Source organism: Seriola aureovittata, chromosome 19 (genome assembly GCF_021018895.1).
Source record: "Seriola aureovittata isolate HTS-2021-v1 ecotype China chromosome 19, ASM2101889v1, whole genome shotgun sequence".
NCBI classification, from domain to species: Eukaryota; Metazoa; Chordata; class Actinopteri; order Carangiformes; family Carangidae; genus Seriola; species Seriola aureovittata.
Window position 1 is genome coordinate 17,575,771 of NC_079382.1, and position 18,617 is coordinate 17,594,387.

General features: G+C 38.6%; 1 long non-coding RNA gene across 1 annotated transcript in view; it reads left to right on the forward strand.

The window, feature by feature from the left end:
* The window catches only part of LOC130187760 (uncharacterized), a 104,453-nt gene that overhangs the window by 7,575 nt on the left and 78,261 nt on the right, over positions 1-18,617 (forward strand). The window contains exon 2 of the long non-coding RNA XR_008830497.1: positions 1,708-1,819. This is a non-coding gene — a long non-coding RNA (uncharacterized LOC130187760). The remainder of the gene's footprint in view (positions 1-1,707; positions 1,820-18,617) is intronic.

Consider the following 18,617-nt stretch of genomic DNA (forward strand, 5'->3'; position numbering starts at 1 on the left):
AACCTTTGCAAACTGCATGCTGTGTGGCTTTCTGTCCAAAGTGTGCCAGCAGTCACTGCTCTAAAATCCACTGGTCATGAATCTTTCCTAAGCACGTGACAACGCCCTCGCACATGACAGAAACCCACAACCAGCAGCTCACAAAGTACAGAGCCAGAGGCATTACCTTGACTTCTTGGGATATGCAGGGTCATTGCCCTCTTCCAAGCTGTCTGAGGCCTTCCCCTTTCTCCTGTCATCCCAGCCTCTGCCCACCGATGTCTCAAGGCTGCAGGCTGGGAGAGGTGAGCAGGTGTGACTAGAACACCAAGCCCCATTCAGAGGAAGAGGCCATGGGGCAAAGAGGAGGCAAAGATTTACACCATGTCCATATCTTTACTGTATGTACAGATTTACAGCCCCGTCCAACTCAAAGCAGATTTAGAGCCGAGGTGAACAAACTTTTAACAGGACAGTCAGTTGTTTATAAAGCAGGCAGATATTTTTTAAAGGGAGGTCGGATCTGAATGAGCAAAAGGAAGTTCCTAGAAGTAGTCGCTGCAGGAATTTATGATTGGGACTGTAGAGGATATTTGTCAACCCAGTCTTGCAAATGTGGCAAGGACATGTGATTTTAAATATCTAAAAATCACCACAGACACTCAGGCTGAACGTGACACATTTTGCATCCATTCACAAGTCAGTTTCCATAATTTCATTGCATGTAAACACAGAAATCGTCATACCTGAAATTTCTTAATTTAATGCCATGTTTCACATGACATTCTGCATCATCACTTTCATTTTTGTTCTCATCATCCACTCGTCTCTGCTCTTTTAGTGAGGGGCGCAGCACTGTAATGTTACGAAAAAGATTGTTCAGCGCACAAACAAAAGGCCATGGCATGAATGTCAACCAAAAATAAACGAAAACATTTCAAACATGTCTTTTTAATGTCCGCTAGATTGTGAAGACAGTCAAAGTCTGCAGCCTAAACAAAAGACTTTGAAAAATAGTGTTTGTGTCAGTTGTTTAGGACTTGAAGAAACCAACATGGCCTGTTCTCAAGTTTCTAAAAGCAATGTTTATGGTTCGTGCTTCTGTGTTTGCTTCAGAGTCCAAACAAAGATTAAATATATATTTCCCCATTAAACAGCTTTATGTTAATCTGTCTTCTTCAAATTCCTGATTTGGTTCATGTGCATGATCAAAGCACGTGCATTTCCACATTCATTGTGTCAGGATTTTCCCTGAAGATCATTGTTATGTTACTGACATTTGTTTTCAGAAAAGAAATGAAAATATTTAAGGAATGCTTATTCAGTTTAGATTTTATAGGTCAATGTGAGGCAAAACTGGGTCACAATTTTTGTGATTAAACAAAATGTAAGCACCAGCTACAAATCATATCAAAGCAGTTTTGAATCATCTGAGCCATCAACATTTTGAGACCGAAACACTGAACTTTTTGCACATATGTTTATGCCTGTGATCAGATTGTTTTTCAGAAACAAAACACACTGTCTGAATTCAGTGCCTGTCTTCTCATCCAATACTAATCCAGTGACACAAACGTCTCTTTGAATTAAAGTTCTGACAGTTCAGCCTGCTAGTAATCACAATGATAAGCATCACTAGTTATTACAATACTCTACTGCCTTATTATCTGTCTTTCCTCTCTTACATCAAGTAAAGCTAATATAATTTGTCTGTGTTAAATGATAAAGGGCCACCTTGGACCAGCAGTCCTTGTTCTGGTTTCCGGCAAAGCTGAGGGAGGAAGAATCATTATTTCTGCCTCCAAGGGAGCAGGGACCTAAGGAAATAGCCAAAGTTCCGGTAAGAGCCGAGTCTGACTGTTCCCATCCTTTTTAGATCTGCATCATATTAAATGCCGCATGTGCCCTTTGTAGTTGAGTATCAGTAAGCTGCAGTGCTGGCCCTGCGTTTCCAATTTCATTTCGAAAGAAACATGTTGAGTTGAGCATTAACCAGTGTAGATATGAAATTGTCTTTCGTATTTTGAAGCTATAATGATAAACACAGTCTGGTCAAAATCTTCCCTGATACCTTTCTATTCTCATCGAGACCATTTTAAGAGGAAAAAAATCAGGACACTCCAGAAGTGCCTTAGTGGTGCCATAAAGACTGGGAAACTTGTAAACTTCAGAGCCAGGAGTGTATAGGAAAGTATGCAGTAAAAAGAGCCTTTATAACAGGCGAGAAGTTGATTGAACGAGGGTCAAAGTGATGCAGAGAGGATACAGAGCCAGACACGAGACACTCAATCAGGCTCTAAACAGCTGACTACATGCACATCAGGCTGGGGTTTCTAGCAGACTGGACTTTCACTGAAAAAAGTGTTTCGCAGAGGAAAAATAACCTGACTGGCTGAGTTGAACCTCAGAAAGCATAGTCCAATAACCTCAGGTTTCTGGGCGCACAAGCCAACTCACTAACAGCTTGAGAGGCAAGGGAGGATCCTGTCTTAAGTTTTCTTAATCGAGCAAGATCAACCTGTTATACATCATATAGGCTTGTATGTTTAGTTTAAAAATGAAAGTTCTGCAAGATAGCTAACAGTTGAGTCTAAACAACAGTTAAGGCTCATTTTCACTGGACCTCAGTCTATTTACCAAGAAAGGTTTGTTTTATGTGACTCTATTTCATATTAACCTCTTACGGCAGAAATAACCAATTCAACAATCAAAATTCAAAATGGTGTTGTTTCTCATGTGACTCATCATCTGAAAACACCATCTGGGGACAAAGCCATTCATTTAATTAAAAAAAAAAAAAAGTTGCAGAAACTTTTTGATGTACAGTGAAAGCAAATATCTAAGTGCTGCTAATGCTGTGACGCATACACTGTTGACTGCTACATAATGTACTGTTCTGGTTTGGCTTGATTTAACTAATGGCTATTAAATTTCTTGGCCAGTGGACATACTGCATCATTTTGGTGAAAAATGACTGGATTATTGCAGTTCTAAAATGTAGATTTGAAGCCAGTATTTTGTATTTGCAGCATGTCTAGACTTTGGTAATGATAGGCTGTCGTTTAACGTAAATAGCGTTTATTTTATTTGACCGTAGCTTTGTTTTTGTAATACATTCATTCTGATATTTATAACAGTTGCGGATTCAGCTTGAACCTAAAACAATCAAAACACAATGACTTCATTCCTTCATTTATCAGGCTTATTAACATTGACACAGCACATTTAGGGTTTTATTATACATATTGTCATGCATAGTACCACCAGACTTAATGTATTTTTCAGGCAAACACAATTAAGATTATAATATTTAAGTGAAGTAAATGTAAATCAGTGTCATTATTTCAGGGCAATGACCTACTTTACATTTCTTTAATTGGTGGTAAGACTGTCATGAAACATCATGAAATTTGGTTATCTTGGTGTTTCACGTTCACATACTTCCGCTGAAATTCAGAGCAAATTAAAAAGAAACTAGTGTCTCCCGGGTTTAATACTGACATAGATTTCATGGGCAGTAACTGTTTCTTCTGTTACTTCAGGTAATTTGCACAAATATGCATCAATTATGATTCAAAATACTACGTACTTCCTTAGGGTTGGGACAAGAATTATTCTGTGGACCTCCTTTTTCCTCATAAAATACACAGCTAAGTTTCCTCAAACCTCCCTGGGCTTATGCACTGTAGTACAGTAGATCCACAACCAGGCCACAACAGACAGGACCAAGGCTCCATCATCATATTGTCTAGAGTTACACTCCAGAGATGTCAGCCTTTGTGGTCAACATTTTCTTTTCTGTTTTGCCTCCATGATAAGCTGACAGAGTCAACCTGACATAATTAGTTGTCTGGGGTTTGTTTGGGTTGTGAATTGCTGCTGTGGTGTAAATCAGCAAGGATCTGGCAGTCAATGAGACAGCTAGAAGCCACATTAAAGGACAGGGGCGACTTCTCTGCCACCGACCACATTCATTGCTCAGCCGCTTCCCATTGTTTTTCCTCCAGGACCTGGCAACCACAGTTGCAGACTTGGACCTGGCAGCTGCAGCCACGGTTTAGGTCATATTTCTCCTCACAATTTGTCCCTTGTTGCACCATATAATGTTGGATTAACAGTGAGCTTTAATGTGTCAAACTGATACAGATTTAAGATAGGAGTGCAGCGTAGGTCATACGCTGTGGATACTGTTGTTGGATATAAAATGGACATGATTTATTGAATTTGTGCTAATGTAAGCTTGCATTCTTACTGTGTAAATAGTGCACACAAACTATGTCATATAGTTGCATGCAAACATTTAAGTAGAAATACTAGAGTGTGCATAAGGGTAACATTCAGTAAGGAGAATAAATATAGCTGCTTTGCTCTTAAAATTATGAGGCTGAGGCACAGACAGGGAGCCAGGCTGTCTGAGTAGACCTAGTTTTAGTCAAAGGGAAACTCTCGGCACGTGCAGAAACAGTTCACCTTACAGGTCAACAAGCCTGAGAGAAGAAAGTTGTTGGAAACATGCTAAATAGAAACGGGGAAGAGAAACTGTGGCTGTCAGGAAGCCCCTCCCTCCCAGCGGAGATATTTATATGACACTCCCTAGGCTATAATCGCGGTCTCTTAACTATGTCTTTGGGATTGTGGAATGGAAGTGTTTATCTGAACCCTGTGGAGAAGTGACAGGAATAGCCAATGGCAGAATAACATGAAACAGCCCTCTGCTGGCCAGAGTGTTGCTAGAGTTAGACTTGGCTATTTTGGGTCAGGAACCTCTGTGCTCATTTTAGAGCCTTTCCAACTGGCCCTGTCTCTAATCAAAGGATCAAAACCGCTTTATTCTGAAAATGGGCAATTACAGTACCAGCTACATAAAAATGGCATCAAAGACCTCAGCTTAGTTTTTGCTGACTTGTTGATATAGTGGGATTTTCAGCACAGCTGCTTAGGCTTTTAGGAAAACATGCTGACAAGATATTTTTCATATTCAGTCATAAAACAAGTGGCAAGGTTGACATTTTACTTTGAGCCATTTTAGAGGTCATCTTTGAGGAATTTACATTCTTGTATTTATCAACAGTTGATCTAAGATGACAAGCACACCAAGATTTTCAGTTTCACATTTTTTTTTATGTATACTATTCATTTTGGAAGCGATTTCACCACATTGCAGCTGGTTCCAGTTGTGACTGGAATCCTGAAAAACCTAAACATCTGCAGACATCTCCATCCTTCCATCAGGTTTGCATCATCAACTGCTTCTTACTGGTGCCTGTGGTGAAGTTGAACTCCAAATTTAAAAAATAATGAATTTTAAATAGCTTCAACTTCAAATTTAATTATCTAATCCGAAAGATGTAAAATGCATAATGAAAATTAGTTGGAAACCAGTGACATTAAATCAAGAATATCTGGAGCCTATAATGTTAGATTTAAACTTTTCTCATGCAGACTGCTCTCATATCAAAAAACAAAAAATCTAATTAATCAAAACATCACGTTGTGATTGACAGTAAAAAGCTGCTAGACATTCATGAACTTGAATCTAAAGACTTTAAAGAGCCCATTGTCCAGTGAAGAACATATTCTGTTTCAGTTTTGTGGCACTACCTAGTAACTGTGTCTTTCAGCTGTCAATATTGTCTCAAAGTGGATAAAAAGGCTGTTTCATTCATCAAATTTGTTACCTTGTTTTTATGTTCTGCAGAATGACCATTTTTGTATCCCTGGCTGGACTACATTGTGTTGTAATATTAGCTCCCCCTCCTCACCCAAACACAGTCCATAGGGGTCCCCCATGAGAGGCGGTCAGCCCCGCCTTGAGAAGCACTAAGCTCGGTGATACGGCTGTCAAACAAAATCTCTGCGCTTCCCTAAGTCCTGGTTGCCAGGGGAGAAGATCAGGAATGTCGCTGAGTGACAAAGGACGATTAGTGGCCTGATTTCTCCATATGCTGACATTTGTGAGTTTTCATGTGTTGTATGGGAATTCTTGGCATTGAGGTTGGTTTGGATACCACAAAGGGTCCTTAAGGTCGTCTTTCAGACACAACAACAAAGGATGTTGCTGAAACACGTGAAATTTTTGTCTCAATCTCACAAAATAGAGAAAATATCTGGATGTGTATCGATGATAGTGTTTACAACTATGTGACTTTTTAAAGTATTAAGCTACTTCGCTGTCACCTTAAACAGAACAGTAATATGTTAATATACAAAGTTTTTCTTGTTAAGATAAATTTTGCATTACTTAACACACGGTAGTGATATTGCTTGTGAAATGCAAATGTAGGATTTCCTGCAGTGTTTTATAGTAGATGTAGGAGAGGTAACTTTACTTCAGGCAAAGCAGGGCACATCTACTATAAAACACTGCAGGAAATCCTACATTTGCATTTACAAGTCAGAGGACATTATTACATTATCTATGAATTATAAGACTTATTAAGCTTCAGGGAAAGTGATCAGTGGCGCTGCATCGAACAGTAAAGGCAATGTATTTAAGGAGTGAGGTGATCATCACGATCAGGCAGTCATCACATTTCATGTGTTGACATCATTGCTTTATCCTTGTATCTTTTAATTGCAGTCAGCCAATCTCATTTACCTCAAGTCAACTTGGATTGTATTTGGATAAGTCTTCACAAGTCCAAAATGTTTGACATATTGTACAGTAGAACCGTACTTGACCCTATTGTACTGAACTTAATAGTAACTCTGCCCAACTTCAAGCCCTGGTTGGGTCTCGTTTACCATGAAATGATTAGATTCATATATGACATTGAGATAATTAAAAGGAAGTTACTAGTTGTTAATAGTTTCTCTGAATTAAACATCTTTCCTGCAGGTGTTGTGCTAAACCTTTCTTCTTCTACTGGAATTAGTGTCACGGTTATATGTAATTAGGAAATGCATTTCAAGCTTTCAATAACAGATGATCGCTTTATGTAACAGGGCTGAAATGCCAACAAAGTTATGAAAATCGTTGCCCCAGAAGGCACTCCTGTTCCTTCTGTATAAAACATAAGGTCCTTGTTTAAGGGATGAATGATTGTATTTTCAAAATGACCCTTTGTTTGGAAAAATGAATCTGTTTTCATGCTTCAGGGACCCAATCAGATTTACTTGTGTTACCACAGTAGCTAAGCCAGTTGATCCCATAGTTAATCTCCACCGGACTTCTAATGGTGAGCTGTTTTGGTGTTTTGGGACTTCCCAATAAAGCCAAGCAGACTGTAACCACTTCACTGAACTTTGAGTCTGCGTAATGAACCCATAGAAACCACTTTTTGTCAAGTCTTGCCTGGATCTGATCCTTCGATATGATGTGCAAGTGGCAATTCGTTGTTTAATTTTTTTTTTTTTTTTTTGGGTCAAAATTAGTGCTCTGAGTTCAATCTGACACAAAGGCCCTAATCTACCAACAAAGATGGACGTTTTTCAGACAAACAAAAACCTGCTCATTTATTACTGCAGATCAGGGATTTGGATTCATACCCTGCAAGCACTTAATGGATGGATAACATGCTAGAATTCAGCATTAACTAATACAATTGAAAATATTTCTCAATAAAATCTTTAACATCGCCTAAAATGCTAAAATATCTTACATTTATAGGAGCTGATGATGGAAAGGTATTCATTTTACAAAAATAGCGGTTTCTCAGGTAACGGCCACAAAACAGGACCCCTCAGACATACTTTTAAATTAGGATCTATATTTTTTAGGGCTATGCATCATTTGAAATATGTCAATACAATTGCCAATACTATCCCTTTTCTATACCTTATATAAACAAAAGCATAAAATATAAACAAAAGAACAACGAAGAGCTGTCCTTACTTAAGTATTGAGCCCCAGAACTGACAAAAGGTTGTAAAAAGTCAAAAGTAAAACTGAATGAATAATGTAAGTTAAATCATTAAAATAGAATGTAAAAATAAAGCTTTATAATCTTCCATTAACATGCAGTCAGTTGATAAAAAAGTGAAAAGCTTCTCTACAAGCTCTACAATGAAATAATTGAGAACTTCTTTTATTTTTTTAATTTATCTTTCAATATAATATTATTTATATTCAGTAAATAAAAATGTTATTTATAAAGTTATATTTTTGATTTTGTCTGATAAAACTTTATCAGATGGGTTTTGGGGTTCCCCAAACAAGAAGCCACAGAAAAACTTTGCCAAAACATCACACAATAAAATTTGCAAAATTGTGATTTAAATCAAGAAGTCACAGGACGAGTATATGAGTCCACAACCCTAGCAAACATTCTGGGCCAATTTCTGCTACTCTATACTAAGGGCACATTTTTGTATCAAAAAAGTGCTGAGGTTTGATAGCCACCCCTCTTTATGTAGGTTTTAAATATTATTTACTATATGTTCACAAGCTATATGTTTAGTCCCATGTCTAGCCTCAGCTTTGTGTATATAAGCTTTTTTGTATTTTGGTATGTAAAACCAAATGGGTTAACCTTTGCCTTGAGGGGGAAGTGGTCTCTGTGATTTGTATTAGCTCCCCTTTACCACCTGGAACACCCTGAAGCTGTGGCATTCTCCCCCCATTAATAGCCAAGTGGTTTGCGCCAGACCCGGCATGGGTTGAGCTGGGCCACATCTGGCCACTGCAGCCACAGCCTGGTTATACTGGGCACATCTGACATGCTTGCCTCTCTCTCTCTCTCATATTGGACTTTAATTGCATCCAGGCCGTCCAGTAGCTGGCGGAGAGGGGTTTCCTCAGGCGCGTTCAGAGAGCTGGCCTGGCAACTCAAACTAATGTGAATGACAGAGGGAATAACACAGATGCTGTTACATACACACATGCTTAGGCTCGAACAAGCACACACACATACACAGAGACTGGTGCACTATCACTTGCACAGAGTTTACAGCTCACAGTAAAAAAAATAAATATTATTCTCTAAATGACTCTGACACAAGTAGAGTAGGGTGGTCTTTTGGGGGTAATTTCAGCTGTCAAGTCAGATCAAATTTTTCATTTAAAATGTAACATTACCATTGTTGGTGAACCTGCAGAACTTATCAGTGGCTACGTTTATGTCCAGACACATTAAGTATTCCTTTTTATAGTGGAAGGTGATGCATGCAAAAGCATTTAATATCCCATTTGAAGTACAATGAAGAGAATCTCATGTACGTTCATGCAGGTCCTTGGAGGATGCACTGTTGGTGATGTTGATGTTTTAACTTAAAACTCTCCAACTTCTTTTCTAACACACATTTTTTTTATTTTATCTCACTAAAAAGCTCATGACAATTAATGACAGCACTGGCATCTGATCAGTTCCCATCTGTAAAGATAAAAGGAATAAAGTTCAGTCAGGGGCATTGTCCACTGCTTGATGAAGCACACAGAAAGACAACAACGGAGCATGTCAGTGGAAGTGGAGATAAGTAGAAGCTGATGTAGCGTGGTGACCCTGCTCAGAGGGCAGTGTTGACTGACGCACAGTGGTGTCGTGTGCAGACAGAAATATGTCAAACAAGGGGATATCTATTAACTCTTTCCAGGACATTAGAGGACAATAAGCTCACGATAATCAGTTTACTGATTGATACAATTTTTTTTTATCTCAAATTTACCAACATTTGATGATGTGTACTACATAATACACACCCGTGTTGTTTTCCCTTGCTGTACACTGAGGTGAATGCAAAATTAAGTTATTATTCCTCATTGGTACTTCTTATTGAATTTATACAAAAGGAAGGAAGAAGTGTACTGAGGGTAAGCGGATAAAATCAGAGAATGCTTTCTTATGGTTTGAGACCATTTGTGTGAATTATGTAAAAGAGTCTGCAGGTCAATATCAGGAAGATACCATTCTTACTATGTATTATTGTTGTATCGGACGTTGTCTGACAAAATCACCATACACATAAGTTAAAGATGACAGCTGTGCTGTGCTGCTATAGTTACTTGTAAAATGATCACTTAGGGAAAGTTAGCTGCAATACAGTCAATTGAATTAAAATCATAGAGAGGTGTGCATACAGAGGAATAGCTCAGTATTGTTGTAATATTATCCACTACTTTATTTACATGGCCAGGAATGAAGTTAAATGCCCAATTTTTAAGGACATTTATGATTTTCTTCCTTCTCTCCTTTCCCATCCGTTTCCTACATTTATACCGTGTTTCCTAATTTATTTCCTTTATTGCTGTGTTCTCAGACAACATAATATGTAATATACATGAAAAATAATATGCCTGTGTGTGTTCGTGTGAGTGAGCATATGTGTTAACAAGAAGTAACAAACCAATTTAGATATTTGGGGATAGTAGTTTAGTTAATAGTTTAGTTAGTGTACATACTGTTCCTCCTGTTTGTCCACAGGCTAGGACCACACACCTCTGACCGACAGATGTTTTCTTTTTAGCTCTTACAATCCCTATCATGCTCATTTGTGGCTCACTGAAACCACCCACTTCCCTCGACATCAGCTCGCTCGAGACAAACTCCGGCCTCACACGAACAAACCAGCTACAGGTTTAAATAGATCATTTCCACACTGATAATCACACATCAAGATCGCTGTGGTAGATTACATCTAATTCCTTGGTCTCGTTAAGACTGCGGACACATTTGAGTCTAAATTCTTTGGACAAGTTTACAGACATGATGGTTAAACCAGGCTTAACTCTCATCAGGCAGTGTACTTAAAATGCCTTCATTAGTGGCAATACTGAGTAGCCAGCACATTTAAGGCCACTATGTACTTGGTCACTGTCTAAAAGCAAATGCAGCACACATGCTTTGAGGAGATGGCAAAATTATAGCAATTCTCTGCCTTTTTGTGGTTAGCATCCTAAAACTCTTTAATTCCTAAATTGCCATGTAGATAACACCATAAATACATGGTTACTAAGTGAGCAGAACGCTCTGAATGTTAAACGATATAATTACAGATAAAAATAGGAAATATGTAAGTGTTTTGGTGCACTTATTGGAATGAATGCAGAGATATTATGCAAATGATTGAAAACATGAATCTACAGCTTTAGTTTGAGCTGTGCACTTCGTTTCCCGTCCTCCACTATGGCTTTAAATACATTAGTACCAGTACCAAGGTTTTGTAAAGATCACGGATTTTAGCTCACAAAAGGAATTCTGTATAGGGCTGCAACTAATGATTTCATTGATAATTATGATCAGTGATAATGATCATTATCACTGATCATTTTCATTAACTAAAAATGTCAGGTAATAGTGTAAAATGTTTCCCAGAGCCTGATGTTGTGTCAATCAATAACAAAAAAAGGTTAAAATGTTGTCTGTGTGTTAATTTTTGATGATGCCAGAGGAGGCGGCCCATCTCATCTACATCCCTGACATGAGCTGGGGACATTGCGTTTTATGGTAACTGCTATTTCAGCACCATGTTGTACTATTTAGAATTTATTTGGATGGGAATTCAACAGCTGATCCAAAATCTGTTAAAGGCAGAATTTTCACCAAGTATAATTTCTGTTTTGAGAATTCAGTTTAACTTTTATCAGCCACTTTTGGCATGACAGCAGACTTGTCATGACATGACATTGCCTTCCTCACGTGGCTATAAACCCTCAGAGCCTCTGTGTAATCATGTGGGGTGTGTCATTCCAGCAGGTGACAGCTGAAACAGTTTAGTGCCTCTTCAAAATGAAGGTCAGAGATTTTTTTTTCCCTACTACCGAGCTGTTTGATGACACAAAGACCAAAGAGTACAGTAGATGAAAGACACAGGCCAGGATTGTACCATTACAACCCATCTTAGGTTTGTACTGATGTTACCCTGTCATTTTCAGAGTCTGCCAACCCGACGCTAGTAAATAAGGTCACAATGTCTATCGCCTGTGAATGGGAACGAGCTAGTGTTTTGGATTGTGTTGGACTGGATCATTATTGCAAAGGTTTTTACTACAAACCTGATTCATGTAACCCAAATCGAAAATCTAATGGTCCTATATTCGTATTTGATGGAGACGACCAGCTAATGTTTTCAGAGTGGTTGCATTTTCCTGTCATAATCATTTATATTTCCCAACCCTTTAGCTCAATAGCTGCATTCTGTCTAGTCATCAATGGTGTGCTTTTATCCAGAAAGCTGTGATTGTTGAAGTCATCTCAAGGACAGAAAGCCCGCAAGTTTATTGGCCACATTGATGCTTCTGTGTAATTCTGGGAGCAATTCATTTTGGATTTTACTGGTTAAACATCCTATCAAGAGCAATGTAATTCCACTGAGAGAAGTGCCATCTCATTGCAAATTGGTGTCATAAATCTGTCTTTGGTTTGGTGGTTTATAACGCTATGAATGATGGTTATGGAATAATGTGTTTCCCTACAAATCATCTTTATTTTCCTAAGCTAATGGCTGCAATCAGTGAAGCTAAGACAATTTTACCAGCATCAGGACCATATAGGATCTTGCGCAATGCACTGTAATGTCATGTCTCCAGTCAGTATTAAGAGGTAATACTGGAGATTTCTGACTTAAATACCAAGGAATGTAGTATAATGTGAATAAGCTGTACATAACATGCTCATGTTTGCTAACTCAACATGCGTGTGATGTGTCTTTGGCTTATGCACAGATGCAGGTTTAATTGGAATGAACAGGCAGCAGCTTAATAATAGATATCTAGAGAGTATCTAGTTTAATTGATATCTAACTCAGTTCTCAATCTGGTTCAAATTAATACATATAAATTTGTAATTACACAATGCAGCTGAAATTGAAACTAATTTGATTAGTTTTCATCCAGATTTCACATGATTTAATATTTTTACTCATTTCTGGATGAGGGTGTATGAGATTTTAGCAACTACATTTTAGAAGGACAAATAAATATCTCATTAAAAACTGGTCTTGAGAAGACCTTGCCAACTGTATTGATTTTTTTTTTTTTTTACAAATTTCAGACAAAAAACTACTTAGATCTGTGATTGTGCATTGATGTAGCCATATCTCTTACTCATCTATTGGTTTTCCAATATGTATCTGTTCATCTTTACACCTCTAACCAAAAGAAAACCAATACCACAAAGATGGCAAAAGACTTAAGAAAAAAAGTCATGCTTTCAACTTATGCAACCTCATACCTCGCTATAATTTTGTTTAAGACAGGTGTATTTTTTTCATAAATTCTTGCTTTATGTGGCTGTAAGTGCTTTCGTTACCCCTGAAATGGGTTTCTGTCTGCTGCATTCTTTCTTTTATAAACCATACTTGGTTCATTAAGGGACGTTTTATAAGACAGAACAGCATATTGTCTGTGTGAATATGTCTGGCTACAGTACTGTATAAGGAGCCCACTGTTCTTGTAAGCTGCCACGTTCTGAGCAGTAGCCTGTAAGTTCTCCAAGGAATGTTAGTAATTAGCTCAGTAATCACAAGCTTTAGGAAATCTGCAGGAAAACAGACTTTATCGCTGTGTGAAAGTCTTCTGTCTGCACTACTTTGGCTTTCTGAAAGGCTGGTTTTATTGTGACGTTAAGGCAAACAACATATCAACAGCTTACAGTATGCAGGGTGGCTAGATGGTCCGGTCTGAGTGGAGTTTTAGTATACAGGAAGATTCAGTATTGGGGCTCAACATAAACAGAGTCTGTGGTAACTCGACCATAAAGTGGGTATTAAGGCTACACACCCTTTTTAAATGTTCTGTTTTTTATTAACTTAAGGCCTGCATAAGCCGTTAAATTAGACTTCCTCAAATCAGACTTGAACAAAAGGCTCATATTTTCAGTATATTACAAATGGAAAACCAAAATTTAAATATACTTTACAGTCAATCTGCTACACTTGGAGCAGTTACAATTTGAAGTATTTAGCAGATGCTATCATCTACAGTGCAATATGAATTAAACTCTGGCTTCAAGGACCTTAACTGGTTTTTCATCATGAATTGCAAAGAATAAAACATTGATTTAGTTGCCATGAAAACTGACCGACGGTTGCTGCTGAATGCACCAGAGGGCCTGCAGAAGTAGGTAGTGATGCTCAGAACAGGAGGCATCTGTTCCCAGCAGCAATTGGCATTTAGCTTAGCATCATGAAAACTGTATTGTACAATATGTGAAGAAATAGATTGTTTACCAAATAGCCAAAAATAATTTTAAGAGAATTGGTCCACTTGGCATTGATGTAGAGACAACATGTTGCCAACATTAAACGTTTACTAATATTAAGGCATTAATTGATCTCATATAGGGACAATGCAAAAAATAAAAAGTTGACTCTATGTATCTTTTAACAAAGAGTGATAGATGAGCAGTTGTAGGGCTGCAACTAATCTTTATTTTCATTACCTTTTGCATCATCAGTTAACGTGATTGATTGTTTTGTCTATAAAAGGACAGTAAAAAGTGAATAATAGTGAAAATAGTCCATGATGTCTTCAGATGTCTTGCTTTGTCTGCCCATCAGTCCGGAACTCAAAGACATCACATGTGACAAAGAAAACCATCAAATCTTCATATTTGAGATACTAGAAACAGCAAACAGCGGATTTTTTTTTAATTAAAATGACCATGACTATTATGCAACTATCAAAATAATTGAAAATTAATTTTCTGTCAGTTGACTAATACATTTTATAACTAGTTGTTGCAGCTCTAAATGGGTTATTATGTTGGATCTAATGATCATTTATGTGAAATCATTTAATGGTTCTTAATCTTTAATGGTAGTAAACTGAATATCTAACACAAAACAATTAAAAAGATGTTAATTAATTGTTAGTTGAAGTAAAAAAAAATAAAAAAAAGGCTAAATGACAATTTCTCTTAGCCCAAGATGACTTATTCATATTGCTTGCTTTTTCTGACCAGCAGTCAAAACCCAATGATATTTAATTTACAAAGATAAAAAAAAGAAAAAAACAAACAGAGAAAAGCAATAAGTACAAGTCGGAGCTAGCAAATGTTCGCTTCTTTGCTTGATAAATATCTTAATTACAATAACTGATTAATTAACTAATTGTTTTAATACTAGCCAAATGTTTAGCCTAATTTAACCTTGATGGACAAAGCTGTGAGAGATCAACTCCCTCTGGGTGTTACCTAAGTCATAGTCAAAAACACAAACAGAGAATACCTTTGAGAAGCTGCCTTGGAGGACTGAGTATTTGGCTTTTGACCATCTGCTCGAGGACTCTAGATGCAATTTCTCATTTTTGTTTGCATGATTTGTAGTACAAGCTTCTTTGATACAAGGGCCATTGAGCGAGTAGTCCTCATGGGATCGTCACTGTGGTCTTCAGAATGTTCTTCTGGATTTCGCGTACAATACATGTGCCAGTTTCTCTCTCAAAGCATCTCAGTGCTTTATTGTATGTGTGTGTGAAAAGAGAGGACAGAAACAAGGGAGTTCTCAATAGCTACATCAACTCAGAGTACTGTATTTGTGTCAGGACTCCCACTCACATAAAAACGACAAAAAGCAGTGATGAACAGTCTGTTTTTTTTCTACAAAAGGCTGCAGTGTCAGATGAGACGAGGACGGTGCTTCTCTCACTCTCACAGTCTCACAAATGTGATTGTAGTGACTCAGCGAGCGGGTGAATTCACACCAGCTCTAAATGCCTCAAACCCTCCCTTGCCTCTCTCAGGCTCTGGCAAGCAGAGGGGATTCTGAAGAGGGGGTGTGTGTGTGTGTGTGTGTGTGTGTGTGTGTGTGTGTGTGTGTGTGTGTGTGTGTGTGTGTGTGTGTGTGTGTGTGTGTGTCCGTCCATTATCAAGCCAACCCATCTCCCCTCCGTGCTGAGTGCTTCTCCAAGGTGTACAGTACAGCTAGCCAGGCCGGACAGAGAAAGGACTCCATTTTTCTACTCCTCCTGACTCACGGCAAAAGTGCAGCACTACCTCAAGCTCTGGTTTCTGTGGTCCTTTGTCTCGCGCCACCGATCGAGGACACAAAATGGGTCTGGAGGGAACCTAACACTGCGCCCTCACGTTTCTCATCGCCCCTGTCAGAGCTACAGTCACAGGGATGAAAAAAGGCAAGCCGTTTTCACAAAGACAGATAGAAAAACACTCAAACATTTCATATTTTATGAGTAGCTTTTTCATGTTCTTATTAGTATCTTTTTCATAAAGGAATTCTTGCTTTTGTATGCATACCTTGTTGACAACAATCCATCACCACTAACCTAAGATTAGATAAAGCACTACCATCTCCCTGTAACCTTTAAATAGGTATTTCCCACTTACACTTGAAACTGTCCCAGGTGGGCTGCCCAGTAAAGCAATGCCACTGACCCAGTAATGTGAGCAGAATGCCTTCCTCTGAGTCGCTTTGCGCCGCAAGCACTGGACCAGAATATTACAGAGGCCAATCACAGCGTAGGCTCGTAACCGGAGCTTTTTGGTGAAGGAATGTTGCCGGCAAACACAGATTTTCCATTAGATATGTGTGGTACCAAATCTGACCTGCACTATCAAATGGTTAGAGTACCTGTGTGAGATCACATGCCAGTAGCTGAAAGAATTTGTGTTTTTGTGTATGTGCACGTGTGACTCCATGTTTGGATGTTGTAATATCCAGATTCAGCTGGTAGTTACTTTGGGGAAAGTCAGAATTTTTATCTTACCTCTAGTTATCTAACCTCAAAGGGCTTTACATACCTTGTTATATTACATAAATCATCATTTGTTACTTCAAACCAACTTAAGACAAGATGCAGGATCTACACAGAAATGATCACAGCTGATATTTTTTTATTTATTTTTTTTTATACTGCAACAAAGCTTTGGCAACTGCCAACAGCTGGTCCATGATCAAGGCAGTTAACTTTTAGTGAACAGGGGAACCCTGTGGTTGTTCTGGGCAGCTGGTGTGAAATGATGGAAAAAAAGCTCTGGGCAAATAAACCAATTAACAGACGAATACTGTATCTTGCATTTTAATCATGATTCTATACTCTATATTGTGTGAGAGTACGTATACTGCTTAGATAGTCCCTCAACCTAATGGCTCCATAAAAGCATCTCTCAGGTCTCTGTTTTTCCCCCTGTGATGCCCAGTGGCAGATTGGCACCCACATGTCAGTCGGCCTCATTTACAGTGAGTTTTTTTTCATCATCGACTTTCCTCACTTTCAACTGTCACACAGCCTGCCACAGGCCCATGAGAGGCTTCTGCAGCTTAAGTGGAAACCTCGGGTCTGGTCTGTCCCTGTAGCTCACATTAGACACTTCTGTAAACCTTGTCATAGCATCAGCAAGAACTCGAGACTGGAGGTTTGCCCGTCTCTCTGTTTCTTCTTGGTTTGTTCTTTCCTGGCTCAGCATTGCCGGGGGAGCTCCTCTTCCGATGGACCCGACAGCAGAGAAAAAGAGACTCAAGCCAAACTTTTATCTCTTGTCAAATATTTGAAAGTATTTCAAGCATGGCTGCAGATGTGTACTGTATGTGCAATCAGAAACAGTGATATGTCAATCTACAGCATTTTCAGAAACTTGATTTACTAATCTAATTTCAAGCAGTGCAGAAGAGACCTAATTGGTCCAAAAAAAAAAAAAAAAAGCTAGTATCTACATTATTCCAACATTTGTTGTAATAACTTGATTCCCACAGAATAGACATTTTACACATCATGCCGCCCTAACTAAACATCTTGCAACTAGTAACCATGCATACACATAATATTTTGTGACTGTGTACATGTTAATGATAAAAGGTGCAAATGCAAAGATCGATCTTGGGCCTTTAAGAATCAGTAATGGATCATTCAAATAAAAACAGATTGATCGGAATATTTTGTCTATCCAGCTCTATTTCTGACTTTCATGACTTACATTTCACCATCATAACATATGTCAATTCAAATAGGTCTCAACTAGTATCAGACTTCTTCCACGCAGCGACACATAAACGAAACACAGGTGTCTCTATCTCAACTGTTTACATCTTTGTCTCTCATGCAATGCCAGCCTGTAGGGAAGTTTAGTGTCTGTGTGGAGATCTGTCTCCCACAGCTATCTCTAATATTTCACACCTCTATGTGGAGAGTGGGGGTGGCGAATTTGTGGTCAACAACACACAGAGTACTTGACTTCCTCTAGGTTAGTCATTCATTGCTGTGAATGTTCAAACAGAAGACATCATGTCCATATTCAGAGCGCACTCTGTGCTGCAGCCAAGTTTAGAGCTGGTGTTTGGTCAGTCCATGATGCTCAGCACTGGATAACTGCTCATATCTCAGATTTGTGGATGATTAGTTGTAACTATAAGATGTGCTGTACTCTTTGTCAATAGCAATATGAACTGAAAGTGCGATGAAAGAATGCACAAGCACTGATTAACAAAAGCAGAAAATGATATGGACTGGATGATATGGATACTGATTTAGCCTATCATTACGAGTACGTTAACTCTATGCTACAGTGACGTTAAAGTGCAGTTGAGTCATACTGGTACAGATAGCGGAGGCATACTGTATGGGCACATTGTGTCTTTGCTGTGGCAGGGATGCTGTGTGTTTGAAGCTGAGTCTGTAACTCGACACAAGGCCTAGGCCAGGAGGAATTACAGGCCATCGGATAAACAGAAGCTGTAGAGCAGTAGCAGGGCGTGCTCCCTTCAGGAAATTAAAAGCCATTGCCTCTTCCTTCAGTCTCCCCATCCTCTCT